Source organism: Episyrphus balteatus, chromosome 1, assembly GCF_945859705.1.
Source record: "Episyrphus balteatus chromosome 1, idEpiBalt1.1, whole genome shotgun sequence".
Taxonomy (NCBI): Eukaryota; Metazoa; Arthropoda; class Insecta; order Diptera; family Syrphidae; genus Episyrphus; species Episyrphus balteatus.
The window spans coordinates 13,156,330-13,179,072 of record NC_079134.1 but is presented as its reverse complement, the minus strand read 5'-3'; the positions used below and the strand labels follow the sequence as shown (position 1 = coordinate 13,179,072).

The 22,743-nt window shown below is 33.2% G+C and overlaps 1 protein-coding gene across 6 annotated transcripts in view; it reads right to left on the bottom strand.

Moving 5' to 3' along the window:
• The window catches only part of LOC129907406 (uncharacterized), an 86,001-nt gene that overhangs the window by 27,200 nt on the left and 36,058 nt on the right, over nucleotides 1–22,743 (bottom strand). Inside the window, exon 1 of one of the 6 annotated variants that reach the window (XM_055983589.1) lies at nucleotides 19,935–20,247. The exons of the other annotated variants lie outside the window; for them this stretch is intronic. The gene's annotated coding sequence lies outside the window, so the exon portion shown is untranslated. Of the gene's footprint in view, nucleotides 1–19,934; nucleotides 20,248–22,743 lie in introns of those variants that run through there. 6 annotated transcript variants of the gene reach the window in all.

The following is a 22,743-nucleotide window of genomic DNA, read 5'->3' as shown; positions in this document are numbered from 1 at the left end:
TTGAATTAAAAAAAAAAAAACAAGTTCTATTAAACATCGATAAAACCAAAATAAAATCACTCAAACGCACAATGACGACGACGACAACAACGATGATAAAAAAAAGAGTTGAGTGTGTAGCAGCAGAAAATAAACATCAAGTACAACACGAGACCGCCGGCGAATTTTCCCTGACACCGTCGAAGGTGTCTCATGCATGTTTTTTTCTTAAAACAAAAACAGAAAAAAACAACAAAAAGATCGCCAATATAACAACCATCCAATACACAAACCAGCCACAAAGCTATAAAAAGCATCGCGCATAATTAATTGTTTTAATGAATTGCATTTGGCATAAGATCAGCCAGCAGCAACCAGCAACAACACCAAGCAACCAAGTCCGCGCCATAAAATCATTATGAAGTTGTGCACTCGCTCATATTACCACCAATTATTCTACCTCCACCACTTCGCTTCCACCACTCTCGATTACGTTTAGACCATATTATCCATCGATCAATGGAGCGAGCACTGCAATTACTGCGCCTATGGCAACGTTTACCATCGAGCTAACCAAGAGACGGGCCAGAGACGACGAGGCACGACAACAACGACGACGAACGATGACGACTTTAAACTCTGACTTTGTCCAAGGAATCGTATCCTTGACCTGGTTCTTAAGTCAACAATGTGGGTAAGAGCGTTGTGTGTTTGTATATGCTGCGCGCGGCGCATTGCTGCAGCTGTCAGCACTTGTTTTGCCACTTTTTTTTAGCGTCTTTTCGCGGCGACTAGATGGCCAGAGGCAAGAGGTCTGGCCAAGTCTGCTTGGAGCATACACACACAAGTTGTTTGGCCAGGTATTACGTGAGTGGTTTGGAGAGACGATGGTATACGCAGTCGCGCAGCCATTGCAGTCAGACTCACCGTGATGCAGAGTCATCTTGATAATGCATCGTGATAAAGTGGGTAATGCAGTTGCAAGAGGAGGGTCTGAAGAGAGGTGAATATAATTTTGCTGATCGAACAGCATTAGAAGGAGATTTATGAGCTTCATGTTCGCACCGTTTATGGATGTTTTCCAGCTTCAAAGTAGCGTCACTGTATCGTGCTTTCTGCGTCGATAATACCACCGTCCGGCACCGCACCGGTCGTCGCGTCGCGTCGTTACGCTTGACTCTATAGCGGTATTGATTAACCTTGCTTGGTATCAAGCACGAAATTAATACCAAATGAAGTTGTTCCATGGCTTTAGCGCAGCACCGGTGTGGACAGTTTGCTACTGCTTGTTGGCTGCAGCGCAGCAATAAAATGTAAATTAAATATTGTTTTCCAATTTTTATTTTTATTCATCGACGACGACTGTTTGTAGTTGGCCATCCAAATCGAAGGTCGAGGTGACAATATAATAAAAAAAAATTATTAATTGGCTTGTGGCCTCACGTGTGTGTTAAAATACGTAAAGTAATGTTACACCTTTGACGCAAATCAAGGTTTAGTAGGGGTTTGGTTGGGTTCTGTATTTCTTTCTGTCTCTCGGCGTACATATAGGGTGGACGGGAAGTTCTTTACTATAGAATTTTTGAAGGCAAGGTTATCAATAATAATAATAATTGATGTTGAAATAAGAGTGTTCTTCGAGAAAGAACAAGGTTACGAGATATTAAGTTTTGTTATGTTATTATTTTCATATGTAGGTAATTTTATTTTACCTTGCGTTTGGTATTCGAGAGAAAAAGTATAGTGTTAGCGAAAAGACTATTAACGAGTTCTTCTTGGTATAAAATAACATTATTGTGAAAACAATTTATCTAAATAGAATAACGGAAAAAGATTCTTCGAGGAAGGTTTATGAAAATGAAAATAACTCACAACACAAAAGTCTTAAAAAAAAAAAAAAATCAACTCTATCCTTAAGACAGGAGCGTAGATTCTCCAAATTGAGAAAGCAACCTACTTAGCCAAAGTCCATAGCCAAATTAAATTTTCCGTCAATTCTGATAGTTAAATTGGTTTGAGTAACAATAGGAAAATCACAATGCAGCATAAAACTATGAAGTATATCATACAATTTTAGAAAAAAAACATGCACTTCTGTGTGATTTCTTCCATTTTCCATTGACGAAATTATTAAAACTAAAATTATACTGATTTAAGTCATTGAAGAATAGTAGGAGTTGAGAATTAATGATATTTAAATAGATGACATTATGATATTAAAAAGTAAACATCTGTTTTTTGGCCAGGAACATTACTTACTTAGGGTAACCAGCGCCGTAAGCCGGCTACAATTCGCTGTAGATTTGGGCCTCAACAAACAAGCTTCGCCAGCTAGCTCGCTGTTTCGCACGCCAAGTAGATTTTCAACCATTTCCGAGTAAATATTAAGTTTAAAAATGCTTATTTAGTTTGGAAAAAATTGGTTGAAAACACGTTCGAAAAGGTAAGTTGGGATGAAGCTTTTTTTTGAAAAGAAAAAAAAAAAAAAATTTACAGTTTTTGGTCGAAGAGTAGTATCTATTAATGGCTATTTTATGGCATTGGACTTCTACGCCAGATTTTTAAAGTTTAAGGTATTCTTCCGAGCAATGGTCAAAACCTTCAAAACATCTATTTATCAAGAGCAATTGCAATGGAAATCAAAAGCTGGTTTTGGTAGGGAAATGACTCCTTCATTCCAATTGATTAACTACTCTCAAAAATTAAAGACTTGATAGTGTAAGCTTTGATTCATCATGAGATCGTTGCACTACAAATTATTCTATTATTTAGTAGTGGAAGACAGATTGCGTAGGAACCAATTTTTTCATCACCAAAAGCGTTTTTGAGTCGATCAAATTTTCTGTTCAAGGTATAATTCCATTTTTTTCTATGAATTGAATATTTCTAGTTTATTAAAAACTATGTTTCAAGCCAAAGTGACAAATAAGGTCAGAGAGAACTTACATTCAAAAGTGTCAAGCTTTTTAACTACCGTAAAAATTGTTTGCGCTAAACGCTAGGGTTTTTGAATCCCCCAAAACTTTTCAGACAATCACGTAATGCATCAACAATTCTTTCATATACAAGATATAAAAACAAAAAAATTGAGTAAATATTGTTTACCAATTAAAACCTGATATCCTTGACCAAAAACTCCAAAAATATTATGAAAGTAATCATTCACAGTGGAAGAAAAATTGTTGTTTAGTTTTCCAAAACAGAACTCCCCCTTCTTTACAGTTTTCTCGATTAGGACATTTGAGACTAAATCCGTTACGAAATTTTCGTTCGATACTACTTCATCGCTTAACAGTCATGGATCGCACAAATGTAATTATCCTTAAACCCCAACTTCTTGAATTTCACGTTTCACCAGCTAAATTCAACTCGGAAATAGGAGGTATTTAATTAAATCCGAGTTGCTTAGGTAAGCTATTGGATCATTCATCTAACACCTAATAAAGTGAATCAAGAAGTGACCAAAACTTGATCTTCGCATCGTTATCTGTTGGTTTAATTAGTTTTGACAATTGATTTGATCTAAAAAAAAGATTTTAAAATCTTCTCAAAATTAAATCAAAAGTAAGAAGAAAATGTAACCTCAAAATTTGCAACTTGTAGTGCCAAAACTTTAACAGTACTACGAAAGTACGAATGCTCGGATATACTTTCTACATCAAACATTATTTATTTAAAATTTTGATCCACTTAGGATCAAAATTTTGATTGGAAAAAAGGTCACGAAAATAGGATAAATTATTATTTATTTATTTATACATTTCACCTGAGAAAACGGTTATGATTGATGATGTTAGACGGAGTTTTGCTTCTTAGTGAAAATTTTATAGTTTTATATAGTTTGCAGTATAGTTATGAATCTTTAGTTTGTTGAAAAATTAATTCAATTTGTACGAAAATTATCGTGGTAGTCAGAAACAAATTCATCAATCTTTAAGAATTCTTAATTCTTAAACATTTTTATTAAAAAAAGATGCAATAGGTAATAGGTATATAACAAAAATAAATACAAAGCTGATAACAAAACAATGAAATACGGTCATTGGGACCAACATTAAAGAAAGATGACCTTAAAAAATTGAATTGTGTTGAAATTCATGTCAATTAGTTATTTTTTCGACAGAATTATGTTCAACTTGATCTCATTACCTATTATTTTATAAAAGAAATGTTTCTCTAACAGTGATTTTGTAGAAAAGAACAACTTAGTTACAAGATATCAGAAGTGGGATATCCCCATCCTCACAGTACAATTTTCTACAATAACCAATATTTTTGTGTTTCCAAATGAAAGTAAAACCAGGAAAAACAAAAAAAAAAAAAAAGAACTGCCTCCATTCAATACAGATTAGTCTTCAAATTGTCCTTATTCTTCTTTAATAAGTCACAATAATAATATTGACAGAACACATGTTCTTTTTCATTTTACATCCTTAAACAAAATAATAAAAATAAAAATTAAACAACATGAGTTTATTATTATCCTTACGCCATGTCGCTTTAACAAGGACGTATGTACTCGTCGCCGCCGCCGGCTGTCTTGTTGGCAGCTTTTGGTTCTGCTTCTTTCTCATTGATGGTTAAACAACAATCAAAGATTAAAAATAAGTGCCAAATTAAACAAGGAAAATCCAATTATATTTTATCCTGGCTATAGAGAGAGTATATAGGATATCCTACGCAGTGTAAAGCTTCTTAAGTTTTTTTTTTCCCTTACACCATCTGCTGCGCATACAGTCAGTAGTAGTAGTAGTAAGCATTATAGGAGCTATCAACCTCATTATAGGACTCCCCATTCCACATCAAACAATCCGGAACAATCCAAGGTTATTGTTCCTTTCTATTTCTTTTTTTTTGTTGTTCTTCTTCTTCTTTTCTTACTTAAATTACCGATTCACCAATTTCCCTTCATCTCAAGCAAAATCGTCCTCGTCGTCCTTCGTCTGTATGTAAAAGAAGGGCAAATATAAGATTAACGCACAAAAAAGGAAGCTTACTACACCATCACAGCATCATCATTTCGAGGAAGGAGCAAAACGAACAAAAAAAAAAAATATAGAAAGTTGATCTAGATGACCTTTCCATCTACAAACTACCATCACTTCAGTTTTAGCAGGAAAAAAAAAAAGAAAAGAAGAAGACAAAATTATAATACGACGACGATGTTGAGGACGATGAGGATGACGAAAAAGAATAAAAGTATCTATAAAACCAGAATCTTTTCATGCAAGTTTTTTTTTGTCGTTTCGTCTGTTTGTTTGTTGTGTGTGTGTATATGCCACACAGATTTGCTGTAAGAGCATCCTTTAATGAGTTGCATTCACCATTAAAGACCAATTCATGGTTGAAGATGACAAGAGCAAGAGATGAGCTGCGAAAAATGAATGCAACCAAGCCTAAGAAGATACATGCAAGAAGAGAAGAATATACAACCTACCTAGTCTTCAAGTGCATTCAAATATGTGTATAAGACCCAAGAAGATGATGACGAAGAAGAACGAACGAACTATTCATAAGGAGATGCTTGCCTCAGCCTACATGAAGAAAAAAAAAATGCTAAATCGAAGGTGAACTAGAGGGTGATGATAATGATGATGATGATGAATATGACGGTGAAGATGATGATGATGTTGGCCTGATGCATGATGAAGATGATTTAGTATAACAACAACAAAAAAAAAAAAAATGAAGGAATTTAACCAAAAAGCTGTGTGTGCATCAGAAAACAAGAAGATGAAGAAAAGACGACGACGATGAAAAAAAAAAATGCATGCAATGATACGAATATGATGAAGGCGTAGAGTGGCTTCGGCTTTAGCTTTGGCTGATATCTGCTTGTGTTCGAGAAAAGAAGAAGCATCTCTTATATTATAGCGCAACATCATTAACCGATGGTTTGTCTTTGAAGTGTTCTCATTTATTTTCCGGTATTGTACAGAAAAGCCAAGGATGATTATTATCATGAAAGAAAAAGAGATATGAACGAAGAAAAAAATATATATAAGAAGAAGAACAACAACTAGCAATAATGAAGAAGATGAAGAAGGATTCAAACGAAGAAGAATCTAATGAAGAAGTGATGCTGGTAGATGGTTAAAGAATCTTCAACAACTAACTACTGATTGCGGCTTTTTAAAGATTCCAAAAGAGATTATTAGCTTTACTAGTAGAAAACTAAAAAATAAACTTAGGTATACTTTTTGCATTGAACAATATTTGTGGAACATTATACTGAAAGCCTTAACTCTGGTACATAAAAATTTTCTTCTTTAAATTTATTGAAGGATTTTTGTCTGCTTTTAAAATAAGCTGTATTCAGGTTGCATTCGGTTTTAAACTAAAAAATTTAATGTCCATAGTATTTCTTGTTAAAGAAAAAAAATTTTTGAATCCGTTTTTTGGTTTTTATACAAATTATGAAATAAGGAAATTACGGTCACTATAATGAAGTAATCAAGTGAATGCATTGTTCTTTGGTAGAAAGTACCTCAGGTTAGAGAACTTTACTTTTAATAGTTTGATGAGTTATTTTCAAGACCTCATTTGAGACAGGATGACTTCTTCGGAACAATTGTCAATAACATCACTTTTTTTTTCTCAGATGCAAATACGAATATAAAATATAGCGATTCATCTTTAGGGTTTTTGCTAGAAAGGTTTATCAAAAAAATTTTAAACTCAATTAGGTATTTTTTTTTGTAAATGATGACTTAAGAATATCACGGTCACTATAAGGAAAACGTCAACTGAGTGACATCTTCTTTGGTGAAAAGTACCTTATCTTAGAGGAGCTTCTTTTTAATAATTTGATAAGTTATTCTCAAGGCCTCATTCGACACACCATTACTTCTTCGGAGCTACTATCAATACTATACGATTTTTTGATTATTTCTTAATAGAATTCATATTGGAGTATATTGCTTTATGAACCGGTCACCTTCTAGTGAAAGTTACAAAGGAAACAAATTGAGACAGAGCATTAAGACAACGAAGAATATCATGGAATTAATCTTCATTTGAAACTGAAGGGCTATCATTTTTTCCGGTAAGCTGATCTTTAATACTTTTATTGAATATAGGTATTGAGTAAAGTTGAATCGTAGTTAACTTACTTACTTGCCTTAATGCGGAAAAGAAGTTGCTTAAGCATGACAAGCTCCCAAAAGTAGAGGGACATTCCTGAGGGTTTGCAAACTATTCAAGGCTGCAACACGCATAGAAATTATAGTCTTTCAACTGATACCTACTGAGATACTGTTTGAACCAAATCAAACAGTGTTTTCGAGTTCTTCTCGTCTAAGGCTAATGGAACGGCTTCATTTACTAAAATAATTCGACCTGTTAAGAAAATAAGTCAGCTGTGAAGTTAAAATAAGTATTTTAAGCTCTTTGGATGTCTGACAGTTTGGCTTTCAGCTTATTTATTTGGCTAAATTTATTCCACTGATTGAGGAGGTTTAAGTACCAGAAAGTTTAAAAAAGCCCACCGCGAAGATCCTAGAAATAGCCTTTATCGTTTAAACTCATGATAGCAGTACTTGGCTGATAGAGTTTAACATATCAACATATCAAGCTTCGGCGGCTACCAGCTGACGAATATGTTAAATTTTTGGCAGCCAAGCAGCGACGAATTATCAACAACTGATTTAGTCAGCTGGGAATGACCCGCGCTTACTTAAGAGGACTTGAGGACTTATTTTCCTGCATCGGTATGAGTAAGAACACTGAAATTCCTCAACAAAATTTATGTCAAAACAGAAACAATGCGTCATAATAATGGTGAAATAAAATAAATACAAGAAAACCACCCTCCTGAACAATTAACAAAGGGTGGCCCATGGAAAATTTTGAGCAGAAAAAAAAACATAACAAAGTCCAAAAGAAAAAAATTTCTTAGAAGAAGCTGAGGTATGTATAATTACCTAACAAGGACATCGCATATAAGAAAGCCTACGACCACAAAATCTCAACCCCAATCTTTCGATCCTCAACATCAACCTCAACCACTATGCAGAACCAGAACCAATAGCCGTAGACACACCACATGACTCGGTTTATAGGCTCATAGTATAGCATATTCAGCAATGCTGCTGCTGATGATGATTATGATGAAAGTGCGGTCGGTCATGCTGCCAACATCAGAGAGGAACCTTACATCAAGAAAAAAAAAACCGAAAAAAAAAACTTCTATAGGATGTGTGGTGGCGTGTGTGTTATGTTTAGATGGGCGTCTAAAATCCTTCAAGGATATGATGATGATGACTTAGAGATATCTGATAAAAAAGAAAACAAGAACATCACTTGCTCGTAGTTTGCTATACTACATACAGAGAGGAGTACTTCTCTTTGACATAGTTCCTCCATCCATGCCACATGCCAATATAAGATACACCAAGGTTATACACTGCCAAAGCGATATAGTGTACTCTATACTGCTATTGCTACTGTTATAGTGTTATGTGTCGACTACGAGCTATGGGAGTTGGAATATTATACACTTTTGTCCTTCGGCATTATTCTTTTGCTTGTGTGTGTGGGTGTGTTCTTAATTTTTTTTTCATCATTTTTTTTTTTAGTTTTTTTTTTGTTTTTTTTTTTGTTTTTTTTTATTAAGGTGCATCCACATAACTGTGTGTAGAAGAGTATGTAGATGATATAGACAAGAGCGAGTACCTACTGTAACTAATTTCTATACTACTTGTATCTGTACAACAACAACAAAGCCTTACTTATATTATGGTATAGAATGATATTGTGAAGTACAAAGAGTCTGGGTGTGAGTTTACCACGTGACTTTAAAATTTTAATAACAGAAATGGATGATGGAAGGTAGATAGTAGAATGTGTTAGAAGAGAATGAAGAAGAAACATGAAACAAGAAAAAGTCCTTCCATTTAAAATAAAGCAACAGCAGAAGTATCAAGAACAAAACACAAACAAAAAAAAAATAGACAATAAATGGCGTAATAACTTTTAAATAGCCATGACATAGAAAGTGCTCCATTGTTTTCGAAGCGAATCTTAGTGAACTGGATTATATCCAAAAACAAAAAACAAAAAAAAAAAGAGGACACCGCATCCTGTGAAAGACATTGTGGTAGGCTTTATATAAATATAGATTTTTTTTCTTATCCAAAGTGGAATATATAAAAAAAAAAACAACAACAAAAAAAGTTGAATAGTGGTCTGGGAAGAAGAAACAATACAAGAAACGTCAAGAAAGTTGAAAGAATTTCTAAAGTTTTACAAAATGATAAGAAAAGGTTTGATATTAATACGTCCTTGGAGAAATTAAGGCAGGTAGAATTCTTATATTTTCTTCACAATTCCGCTTGGTTTAGATTGCATAAGAAGATCTTAGAGTCTACAAACGTAATGTTCTAATTTTCAAAGAGGAGGTAGGTATCAGTGAAAAGTAAAGGAGTTTTTCAACTAAAAGTTAATAACACATTCGTCCAATAACGAAGCGAAAATTCCGGATTGCGTAACACACTCTCCTAGTAGAATATCAGTAGAGTAATGAATAACAAAGCGGTATCATTTGACAGCATTTCCGGAGAAATGTTACAAGCGGTACCAATCCATCGAATTTTCGCAACTACTTATAGAGACAGTCTTGGTCAGCGAATGCTTTCCCGAAGAGCGGAAAATTTAATTATCTTCAAGCTTCCAAAAGAATAGATCTGACCTTATGAAGTTGATAAAACAAAGTGCTGGAAAGGAATACAGATTACCTGGAAGCCACAATTAATGCTGAACAAATAGGATTTCATGTTGGACCTCCCTGTTTTCATAATATAAACATTCTAAGTCCCATTCTTGGGAGTATTATCTCATGAAGGTGAAACCGAACAGCAAATTAATAAAATTATCGGGGAAGGTTAAGACTGAGTTCAGAAATGGCTTAGGTAAGATGGCAGATGATTAAGAAGACTAAGAAACGCACCTTAGGGAGAGCTATAACAGGCAGAAGAAACTCTAAGGAAATCGTACAGTATGGCGTGCCAAATGCTTGGTCCACTAATATTCTAAGCAATTCATAATGTGAAAGAGCCTAAAGTATATTAAAGAACGTTTTCTTTGGGAATATAGTTCATACTCAATTTAAACGAAACGCAAAAAGTCGGATTCAGCTTCAAGTAAAAAAAGTTAAATTTTCCGACATATATTACCTAGAGCAGACAAGCCACCATCTTTTGAAGTTCAAAGGTTTTGGAATAGAGCTTAAGATAAAAATTGGAAGTCCAAATAATTGTTATAAAAAAAACAAACTTTGGTAAAATGCCGAGATTACTGTCAGCCTTTGTCCTGCCTAATGAAGTTAAAATTGGTTTTATTTCTAGAGGATATTGTATTCAATTTAATATGGCATTATAATCTATATAATCAGTAGGAGAACAACACGTTTTCAACACTACCTTTTTTGACAAATAATGACAAATAGCTTAAAAGTTATGAGGGAACATATGAACAAATAAAAACCAGAGACCAGAAATAACAGTCAACCTTTATTTTCAATCGGTTTCTCTCTGAGAGTTACCACATTAGTTTAAATTGTTTCGGTTAAGGTTTGAGATGATTTATTTTTTAAAATCAAAAATAAAGGTTAAAGGTTGAAATTTGTTTTTTTAAATATCTCAATGGTTGAGATTTTTACAAAAAAATAAATGAAAAAGGTCAACCTCTAACCGTTTTCGCTGAAAATAAATCAAAAATGGTCAATTCAAAGGAAAATGTCAAATATGTCAAGAATGTCTTTATATTGCAAAAATAAATATGAAAAGGATATTTTTTCTAAGTTTATGTATTAAATAATGTATGAACTAAATAGACTCTCAAATTTCTTTAGACCCAAGAGTATATCTCTTTTCGTTTAAAGTAAAATCTAAAGACGCTGGGACGTCAAGCACAACCAATGCAATTTCGAATATTTCAGGAGACCGATGTTCTAATATCTAGATCAAAGTGTTCAGATTCCAGAAGCGTTTTCGCCCGCCCAACTTCAAACGGCTATATCTCGGAATTTTGAAAAAAAAAAAAATGAAAAAAATTTGGGTACAACTACCGTCCCTGTAAGTGCACGCGTTCTCAAACCAGGAGAACTTAAAGGTAAAAAAAAAAGTTAAGACCGATTCTGAAAAAATAGGCATGATGTATCAGTTTAACATGGAAGATAATTTTTTAAAAATCTGACAATGTGTAAAGCGTAGGCCCATGACACAAGCTATCATTTGGCATCACTCTCAAAAATTGCTCTCAAGCGGTTTAGCTTCCAGGAGCGTTCAAAGATTCGGGGATTTTTCGAAAAAAAATTTGACCCCAACTTTTAAACGCGATTTTCTCGGAATTTTGAAAAAAAAAGTCCAAAACCCGATTATGCCACTATCGGGTAGTTGAGAATATAAGCTTTCATATGGCACCACTCCCATGTCTCTAGGAATTGATACATTTCCAGATGAGATTTATTTTTTTCTCTCAGTGATAAATCTCACTGGTTGACCGAAACATAAAAAAACAAAAAATAAAGGTTTCTCTCAGACCTTGACCGAAATTTTTCTTTTTTAAAAATAAAGGTTATTTTATGACCTTTATTGAAAATGGCGACAAATAAGAGTTATTAAGGAACCTTTCAAAAGGTTGAGATTTATTTCTGATCTCTGATAAAAACACATAGTGATTATAAATACACAATCTTCCTTTTTGCTACGCCTAATTTGGTGAAAAAAAAAAAACAATGTAAACGTTGTAAGTTTTACATTTTCTTATAATTCTCATGTAATAAAACCTAAATCCATCCCTGGTATACATTCGTGTTAAGTTAAACACCTTAGGCTTTTCTTTTGTATCCTACCAGAAATCTATAGGCACTTGCCATAGGTACATGAAAGTTTTCTTTCAAACTATTTGTCAAATAGAATATTCATAAATCACAAAAAGAGAATTTATAACTACAGGCAAAATAATGTATAAGACATGAAGATATTCTAAGCAAGATATATATGCAAAGTATGACAGGAATTTTGTAAAAAGTATCTCTCTCTGTCTCTGTTTTTATCATCAACCACTCAAAACAAAATCTAAATGACATTATACATTTTTGGCACCTGCATTCTCAAGGACTTATTAAAGTACTAACACCATACCAACTTACTACTATACCTACTCCATCATACTTCAAAACCAATTGTAACAAAAGTTATAACTTATCTAAATTACCTCGGAATGACAAGCGCAACCAATCGTTGTTTGCCACTCTAAATCTAAGTGGCATACACATATACACGTCGTACTATATATCCTTCATAGAGCCATACATCATCAAACACCTGATTGTGTCCCGTTTCCGTACATCCGGTTTTCGAGAAGCGACGTTTTGTTGAAAGCAGCAAAGGCCATCTTTTGAAAACATACAAAAACGAATAAAAAGGAAAAAAAAACCTCATCTGAGATGTTTGGCACGAATTTTGCAGCAAAGAACACCGACAATGCTGCCAATATGGGTTTAGTGGTTGAGAGAGAAAATTGTTGGTCGATGATGATGATGATGGGATGGTATCCAACAACAGTTATACAGCACCAAAGAGACAAGGAACAGGGAAAGCTGTATCATTCAATCCACCTTATACCCAGATGCACACAGAATACTTTTCCAAAAAAAGAACAAGCTATTGGAACTAATCCCTGTAGCACATGTGTGTGTACAACACACATTAGAACGATTTGTCTCCCCTTTCCTCTCTGTTCTCCCTCTTTTCAACGAGCTGTCATCCTCTCTATATCCATTTGTATACGTGTATACGACACATACCTATTGTAGAGATGAGAAAAAGCTTTTGTCTTCATTTTTAGTCAGCCAACAAAACCAAACCCCCTTCTTCCGCCACCCACCGTAAGGTTGCGCTCTATCTCTCTAGTCCCACTTTTACATTTCGCTCTAACTACCAACTCTAACCATTTTGTTAATAACTTTTATGTTTTTTTTCTAAGTTTATATTGTTAGAAAGGACCTCTGCGCGCCACCCTAATGTATGTTTCGTATAGAAAAGAGAGAAGTAGGTGCTCTGCACAGCTGTTGTTGATGTTATTACCAAACCACAGAGGGACCATGTCAGGTTTAGCTTCCAGGAGCGTTCAAAGATTCGGGGATTTTTCGAAAAAAAATTTGACCCCAACTTTTAAACGCGATTTTCTCGGAATTTTGAAAAAAAAAGTCCAAAACCCGATTATGCCACTATCGGGTAGTTGAGAATATAAGCTTTCATATGGCACCACTCCCATGTCTCTAGGAATTGATACATTTCCAGATGAGATTTATTTTTTTCTCTCAGTGATAAATCTCACTGGTTGACCGAAACATAAAAAAACAAAAAATAAAGGTTTCTCTCAGACCTTGACCGAAATTTTTCTTTTTTAAAAATAAAGGTTATTTTATGACCTTTATTGAAAATGGCGACAAATAAGAGTTATTAAGGAACCTTTCAAAAGGTTGAGATTTATTTCTGATCTCTGATAAAAACACATAGTGATTATAAATACACAATCTTCCTTTTTGCTACGCCTAATTTGGTGAAAAAAAAAAAACAATGTAAACGTTGTAAGTTTTACATTTTCTTATAATTCTCATGTAATAAAACCTAAATCCATCCCTGGTATACATTCGTGTTAAGTTAAACACCTTAGGCTTTTCTTTTGTATCCTACCAGAAATCTATAGGCACTTGCCATAGGTACATGAAAGTTTTCTTTCAAACTATTTGTCAAATAGAATATTCATAAATCACAAAAAGAGAATTTATAACTACAGGCAAAATAATGTATAAGACATGAAGATATTCTAAGCAAGATATATATGCAAAGTATGACAGGAATTTTGTAAAAAGTATCTCTCTCTGTCTCTGTTTTTATCATCAACCACTCAAAACAAAATCTAAATGACATTATACATTTTTGGCACCTGCATTCTCAAGGACTTATTAAAGTACTAACACCATACCAACTTACTACTATACCTACTCCATCATACTTCAAAACCAATTGTAACAAAAGTTATAACTTATCTAAATTACCTCGGAATGACAAGCGCAACCAATCGTTGTTTGCCACTCTAAATCTAAGTGGCATACACATATACACGTCGTACTATATATCCTTCATAGAGCCATACATCATCAAACACCTGATTGTGTCCCGTTTCCGTACATCCGGTTTTCGAGAAGCGACGTTTTGTTGAAAGCAGCAAAGGCCATCTTTTGAAAACATACAAAAACGAATAAAAAGGAAAAAAAAACCTCATCTGAGATGTTTGGCACGAATTTTGCAGCAAAGAACACCGACAATGCTGCCAATATGGGTTTAGTGGTTGAGAGAGAAAATTGTTGGTCGATGATGATGATGATGGGATGGTATCCAACAACAGTTATACAGCACCAAAGAGACAAGGAACAGGGAAAGCTGTATCATTCAATCCACCTTATACCCAGATGCACACAGAATACTTTTCCAAAAAAAGAACAAGCTATTGGAACTAATCCCTGTAGCACATGTGTGTGTACAACACACATTAGAACGATTTGTCTCCCCTTTCCTCTCTGTTCTCCCTCTTTTCAACGAGCTGTCATCCTCTCTATATCCATTTGTATACGTGTATACGACACATACCTATTGTAGAGATGAGAAAAAGCTTTTGTCTTCATTTTTAGTCAGCCAACAAAACCAAACCCCCTTCTTCCGCCACCCACCGTAAGGTTGCGCTCTATCTCTCTAGTCCCACTTTTACATTTCGCTCTAACTACCAACTCTAACCATTTTGTTAATAACTTTTATGTTTTTTTTCTAAGTTTATATTGTTAGAAAGGACCTCTGCGCGCCACCCTAATGTATGTTTCGTATAGAAAAGAGAGAAGTAGGTGCTCTGCACAGCTGTTGTTGATGTTATTACCAAACCACAGAGGGACCATGTCAGAAGAAGAAGAAGAAGAAGAAGGACATTGCATTGAAAAAGTGGGCTACAGAGGAATGACAAGAGAGGGAGCTGAAGTATAGTTGTATAATATACACACAGCGATATCACACACAGGAAGAGACACAGAGCGAGTGCTAAAAAATGTAAAACAAGAGATGGCGAGTGAATTTGTCAAAGCAGAAGGTCATGCAGACGTTTGACTCCACTTGATGTGTGTGCATGATTTTGTCATCATAAAAATGAAAAATAGCTAGTTGCCTAGTTTTGTAGGTGCTGCGATGATATGAAGAAGAATGTGTGTGTTAGAGCTGCTGCGCTAGGATAATAAAAAGAATAAAAATAAAATTAAAAAAAAAAAATGACAGTGAGGAAGAGAAGTAAATAAAAATGGGGATTTTTATCTCATCTAACAGTTTTTTTTTTTTTGTTTTGTTTTAGGAATATATGAAAATTGGTATGTGTGTGCAAATCCTTGTGCTAAATTTGTAGTCTGTTTTTGTCAAATACATTTATTTTGTTTTTTGTTTAAATGTCTTTTCCTCGCTTTAAATAATGTCATTTGGCGTTTTGTTTTTTACTATGATTAAATATATTAACACTAAACAAGAATTAAATGACTTTTAACCCTCTTTAAAAGTGAGGAATAAATTGGGACGAATTTTGTGTTGTATTTATTTCTTTTCCAAAAAAAGTGAAAGACGTTTTTTATGCGAAAACTTAAGACAGTTTGAAAGTTTGGATGCAAATCTTAGATACAGTTTATGTTCATCTGTTCTATCATATTTTCTTAACTAACTAATCATAATGTGACAAATAAAGGTATCGTTGGAAGCGTCTTGTTTTTTTGTTGGTTATAGAGGCTACATAAATTAAGGTTCTAAACTAAACTAAATATGGCACCGTCTAAAGGCACGAATTAAAAAACTTAAATATTACTACAAGTTTAAGTCTTTAAACCAAACATTGTAAAGGAACACTATTATTTTTAAGGAACAACATTTTAACTACATTGCTTTACCATGTGACAAAACCTAATATAACTATAGTTTAATAAAGAGTACCTCATTTAGTTGAAATGGTAACGGAGTTACGAATAACAGAGTTACGCGCGACAGAGTTACGGCCGTCAAAGTTACGCGAAACCGAAGTTACGAAAAACTAGAGTTACGAATTCTAAAGTTATGTTAAGCTATGACATGTGATTTTTGGGTTGGCAACAATAGCAACAACAGTTCACCACACCAAAATAACGTCTGTAAAAAAAAGGGGTGGTTTGGTTATTATTTTAATATAAATAATAACAAAGTGGGTATTAAAAAATACGCTATGAATAATTATATTAATTAATAGAAAAAAAAAATACGTATTTGCAATATTAGTTAGACAAATAAGAAGTTAAATTCAATTATGTCCCCCAAACTTACATAAGTATACTCATGTTTTTTTTTCTATTTCAACGTTTTTGCAATCTTCTCACAAAAACAAAACCATATACATATGTTTATCTATACATATCCAATCAAAATTTTACAAGATTAAATAACATCTATTTTCGCTTTACTTATTTAGTTCTGACCAATGAGAAAAATGTTAATCTCTTGTTTGTATTTCCATAATTCCATGTCGTTCCTCGCAATTGTTGCCAACCCAAAAATCACATGTCATAGCTTAACATAACTTTAGAATTCGTAACTCTAGTTTTTCGTAACTTCGGTTTCGCGTAACTTTGACGCTCGTAACTCTGTCGCCTGTAACTCTGGTATTCGTAACTTCGTCGGTTTCCCCATTTAGTTTGACATGTATAATTTCTTTGAATAAATTATGGACACTGGTCAGGTGGGCTAGACCAATCTCAAGTAGCACACTGGTGTATAAATTGGTGTAAATTCATTAATTTTGGTGTAAAATTGAGAAATTTGAATAAAAAATGGTGTATTTATCAAAAAAGATGGTATAAAAATTATACCATCATCTTTTCTGTGCAAAATTTCAACATTTCTTTTAAGATACACCGATATTCAATTGTTTTTATAATACACCATTGTTGGTGCATAAAATTATTCAATTCTCAAATGAACTCTCTTTGGTGTAGGAAGTACACCCTGTAAACATAAAATTCACCAGACTGTATAAGTGGGGGACGTCATATTTTTCCATGGCCGCCATTTAAATAATGAAAACAGCGATTAATTATTTTACTATAATAGTACTATATCGCCCTAATATCCCGCATTCTTACTTTTTTTCGATTCGTTTATATTATAATAAGAGAACGCTTCTAAAAAAATTTAAAAACAACAAAAAAATTCTTATTTTTGAAAAACTGATTTTTAAAATCGAAAAAAAAAATCATTAATTCATTGAAATTTTTGAGGCGCTCGATTTTTAAACGGGGTAGTGTCTAAAATAAGTAGATGGAATTTGTTTCGTTCTTAAATTAGGCACTCAAATTCATATTTAATCATAAGTTAATTGTATTGTGATAGAGAATAATTAATTTTCATTTTTTTCATAAAAAATAGTGTACATTTTAATTCATCAAACTATTTAAGGTTAAAAAATAAACTTTGGTTCAAATTATAAATCAGAATAATTTAAATGGTTTATTTTATCCATAGATTTATTGTGTATTTTTCAATTTCAAAGGAATAATTTTTCACCAAAAACCAGTTCATTTTTTATACCACTAGCTCTATTTATATACCAAAATCGGTTTAATTTTTTAACCAGCGGAGTTTATTATATACGAAAAAAATGGTATATTTTTTATATATTAAAAATGCATATCACTAAAGTGCAAAAAATACCCCAAATATTTTGGTGTATTTTAGACTTTTGTGCTACTTGAGATAAGTACTGTAATAGGTACTAGTGTTATTGCGTGACAGCTGAGTTACCGCATTTGAGAGATAAGTATAGACCAAATTTGTATTAGGTATTTTTATTCTTATACAGAGTTTTAATGCTAACTTTTTTTGAGAGTGACAACATTTTTGCTGTTTGTTTTGAAATGAAGTTCATATTTACAATATAATAAGAAATTTATAACTGCGTTACTGCTCCAATGCGTTACCATAGAGAATAAAATGTTTCAGCTTATTGTGAAATGTTGCCATAAAAACACTCTTTGTTACAATTTGAATAGTTGCTTAACATGTTAATACCAAGCACACTAACTTTGACAAAATGTAAAGGAGATGCGAAAAAATTGTATGGAGCCTTTTATAAAAGTTTATGAAGTTAATTTTTGGTAACGCAATGATATAAAGTATTAAAAATATTTTAATTCAAATTAATGTTTCTGTGTTTTGTTGTTATTACTCGTATAGTTTAAAACTGTTATATTTGTAAAACTAAAATTTGTAGTAAATTAACGCAGAAGTTTAGATTTTCGATGTATTAACTGTAATAAATGTAGAAACATCATTGAAGACATCGCTGCATTATGTTATTATAGTTAACCACTTTATATGAACTAGAAAAAAATCAAAAAATGTTTTAACAACAAATTTGAACATCTATTAATGTAGCTTTATCTCCTTAAAATTATCTTAATTCTGTCCTTCATATGTTTAATTTGGTTTGATAACTTTCCAATGTCAACTGGATTTAAAAAAAGGATTCCTAACCAAAAAAAATTTTTTTTGAAAAAAATGTTACGCATACGCCCTAGTGACCGTTAAAATTTTATTTTTCAAAATTGATACAAATACTATTGTAACAATAAATCAAATTAATTAGACTTTGTGGAGTGATTTGTGTTCTTTCGAGGGATAAAATAATATTATAGCAAAACGTCAAACCGACCACTGGAATGTCAATTTTGTATTTCACTTAAACCGAAAAGAAAAGGGTGAAATATAGAATTAATGGCAATGAAGTGTTGGACTAATATTTTGCCAAAATAAAATTGTATTAATTTTTTTTTTACTCTGTTGCACACTTTTGACATAATTTGTCTATACGTGACAGACTGAACAAAATTTTTTTAAGATTAAGAACTCGGTTTTTCGATATTTTTTTCTAATTTAATTCCAACTGTGGTGTACAATTTTTATAATTTTTCATAATATAAATAAGGCCAAATGAAAATCATTAAATGGGTCAATTTTATAAGAGTTTTAAGGCTTATTAAAAAAAAAGGACTAAAATGGATCAATGAAGTAAATAACCCGGGTAATTCACAAATCCTTCCAAATCCTAGTGCAATTTCATTAATGTTCAATTAAACCAAAACACACTTTAAATTTTGAATCCATCTTTAATAAAATATTCAATACCCTATCAGAACAAAAATTCCACCAAATTTAAGGCTTAAGTATTCACTTAAATTTCCTCAACCATTCCTCACACCTACTCCTTCTACAAAATTCTTCCAGTAAAATCTAATTAAAAATTAATATAAAATTTGCCAAAGATGCTTTTATGTACTACAGAACATTGAATTTTGCTCCCAAAAATAAAATATTTCCAAAATCAATATTAAAATGTAAATCAAATCATCTATCAAAAAGAGGGTTTTTTTTTTGGATATACAACAACAAAGCACCAAGCAGCAACCCTCTACATAATTTTAATAATTTTAAGGTCAAAGTTAAACGCTTAAAGAAAATAAACAACAACAAAAAAAAATACCACACACAAAGAGAGAAAGAGAAACATTTTCTCAAGGATTTACCAAGGATATTATTATTATACTCAACTCGCATATATACAATGCAATGATAAAGCAACTAAAAACAAAAAAAAAATTTACACAAGAATTTATACATATTTTGATGATGATGATGATGAAAGTGTGAAACCAAGAAGAAGGGAAAAAAAAAATTAAGGCCAATCAAATAGTCTAGATAGAAAAATAGATACAAGATACGAGTACTAGGAAATAATCCTACCTTTTAATCATTCATCCATCTCAGCACAAAGAAAACACAACAAACACACAAAATTTTACTTCTTCTTTATTATTCTAAAGATAATATAGAAACACCCACCTGATAGTATCTTTTCGTGTATTAGAAAGATACTCAAATCTATCTTATAATCCTCTAATTTTTAAATTTATGTGTATTTTTTTTTTTTTGTTTTGTTTGATTTAAAATAGCTTCCATAACATTTTTCATTAACTCCACATTTATACACACAGAAACTAAAAAAAAACACAACGAGACTCAATTCGCCTTGCCTCGTATTTGTGTTGTCGGTAAATACCTTGGCCCAAATTGACTCATATACCGACAGCACTCGCGTAACCACAAAACTGTCGCACTCTTGTAAAAACAGATACAAATAACATCCACCGCACTTTGGTAAACATCTCAAAAAAAAGAAAAAAAAAAAAAAACAAGCCACCACCACTTCACAATGAATTCGGCCAGAACATGGCTTCCTGCCAAAAGCAGCCAAGACCAAGAAGACAAAAAAAAAAAAATAGACGACAAAAAAAAAACCAACACAGAAAAAACGGGAAAAAGCCAAAACCGAACCGCAAAGCAATCTAATGAATTTCTTCAGCTTTTTAACAATGACAATTATTACGCTGATGGTCTAAAAGGCCATATATCCAGTAAAAGATACTTGCGAGTAACCTACACTCTTTTGCATATGGAGAATTTCTATCTTTAGGGTTTGCGGCAAGACGAGGTCGCGAGGAAAAATTATTGCTCGACGAATATCGACGAAAAGTTTTTCGGCTAGAAGAATAGGGCAGGGGCTATATGGCACGAAGAAGTCAAGTAAAATGTGGGTCGCGGGTAATGTGACACCGGTAATGTGTTGGCCCCAACGAACGGTCTTCGTCGCGGCGTCACCTTTTTACTTTCTTTTGAGATCTTCAACTTTGTTTTTTATCTTCACTTTTTACATAAGTTGACCGATTAAGTTGGAAGAAGAGCTAATAAAGTTTGGGGTCTTGAAAGACTATCTGGCGGCGACGAAGGCGTTATGGCGACGAAATCGCACGCGGTTCGCACTCAAAAATCACTCACGTACACCTTAGAGTGCCTGCTGGCGGCAGCAGACTGTGATGTCGATATGATGTGTGGTACACAAAGGCTTGAACATGAATACCAGCAAAAAAAGTAAAAAAAAAAAAACACGGCCGCTGATGATTCTGGTGATGTTGTCGTCGTCGTTTGGTCGTCTTCGTCTCACGGCAATAGCAGCAGCAGCTGCTGGGTACTGTGCTTCTGCTTCAGTTTGATGCGGTGGTCGTTATTATTTGGTCTCATTGGCTTAAAGCCAAAATAAAGTGGACAAAAAAAAAAAACCGAAAAACAATATTATTCCCTTTTTGTTGTTGTTGTTGTTTTTTTATAAATTGTTGCGCTGCTGTTAGCTGGCTGGTTCTGGTGCTTTTCTTGTTTAAAAAGAGTCTTCTCCTTTACCACATCACCAGAGAACTTATGAGCCAATACTGACTAGCTGTTAGGTACCATATATCTCATTCAACTCTCTCTCTCTCGAGCGACAGAAACTATACAAGTATCGAAATGAAGGCGAAGCTATATGAAGCAACTCTGTGTGGCATGCCGCTTATAGGTATAATATCTATAGAGAGACACATATACGAAAAAATAAAAGCTCTCGTCAAAATGTCTGATTTAACTTTTCCAAGAACAACACGTTCAAAAAGCCGACTTTTTCTTCTCTGGTAGAAGCACAAGCATAGGCAACAGCAACAGAAGTAGCAGCAAACTCTTGGATGAATATTGTGCTTGGTGGTGGGCTGGTGCTGCTGCTGTTTGGTTGGTGTTGCTGGTTTTTCTGCAATTAGGGTTGCCATCGGGTGGATGTTTTAATGATTTTTTTTTCACCTAACCCCAAATAAGACTAGATTGGTAGGAAATCGACTGAAATTGCCTTCGGAAGTAAAAAATGGAGCCCGGGTGATCAAAACAATTAAATGAAAAAAAAAACTCTTAAACTATAAAAATGGCGCCCGAGCAGAAATTTTTTTTTAAAGGTAACGTTGGAAAAAAGAGTATTTAATATTTATTCTTTTCACTTTAAAACGCCGCCACTGTCACAAAATATTAAGCCAGCAATGTTACAAATATCTTCCTCAATTTATCTCATGATTGGTATAAAGTTCTATAAGCAACTTTGATAGAAGCAAATGCTTTGTCTAATCATCAATTTGACTTTGTCCTTTTTCGTCAATCAAGAAAAAATAAAATGCACGACTGAGGTCGCACGTACTTGCTCTTGCAGTTTATGTTAGTCTACTTGTAGATTTTAAAAGCTGGCTCTTAATTGAAAAAAAAATTGATATTGGGGGAAGAGCCGACATTTAGGGCATGAAAATTTTTGTTTTGTTGTTTGGCTTTAAAAAAAAAATAAAAATGCAGTTTTATTTCCACTGCTTTAAATATTACGTTCACAAAGTTTAAACAAAATCGTTAGAGCCGTTTTCGAGAAATTCGCAATATCGTATTTTTTTGTATGGGAGGTATATGTTCTAAACGAGATATAAAAAAAAACAAAAAAAAACCAACTTTCAGAATTCCATAAAAATCATCTGTATCAAATTTGAAGAAAATCCGTCCACCTGTTTAGGCTGTGGAAATGTGTACAGATGGACGCACAACCACACAGACGCACAGACGTACAGACGTACGGACGGAATTGCGAGACCCACTTTTTTTGGAATTCTCCATCATCGTAATGTTTGTTTGGATTAAAACCTCAAATTTTTTTTCGATATGAAACCAATACTTGCCCTAGGGCAAGTAAAAAATGTACATATTTGTCAAAGTTAATTTATACCGGCTTATACCAATCCGAAGATTGATATGTCAAGCT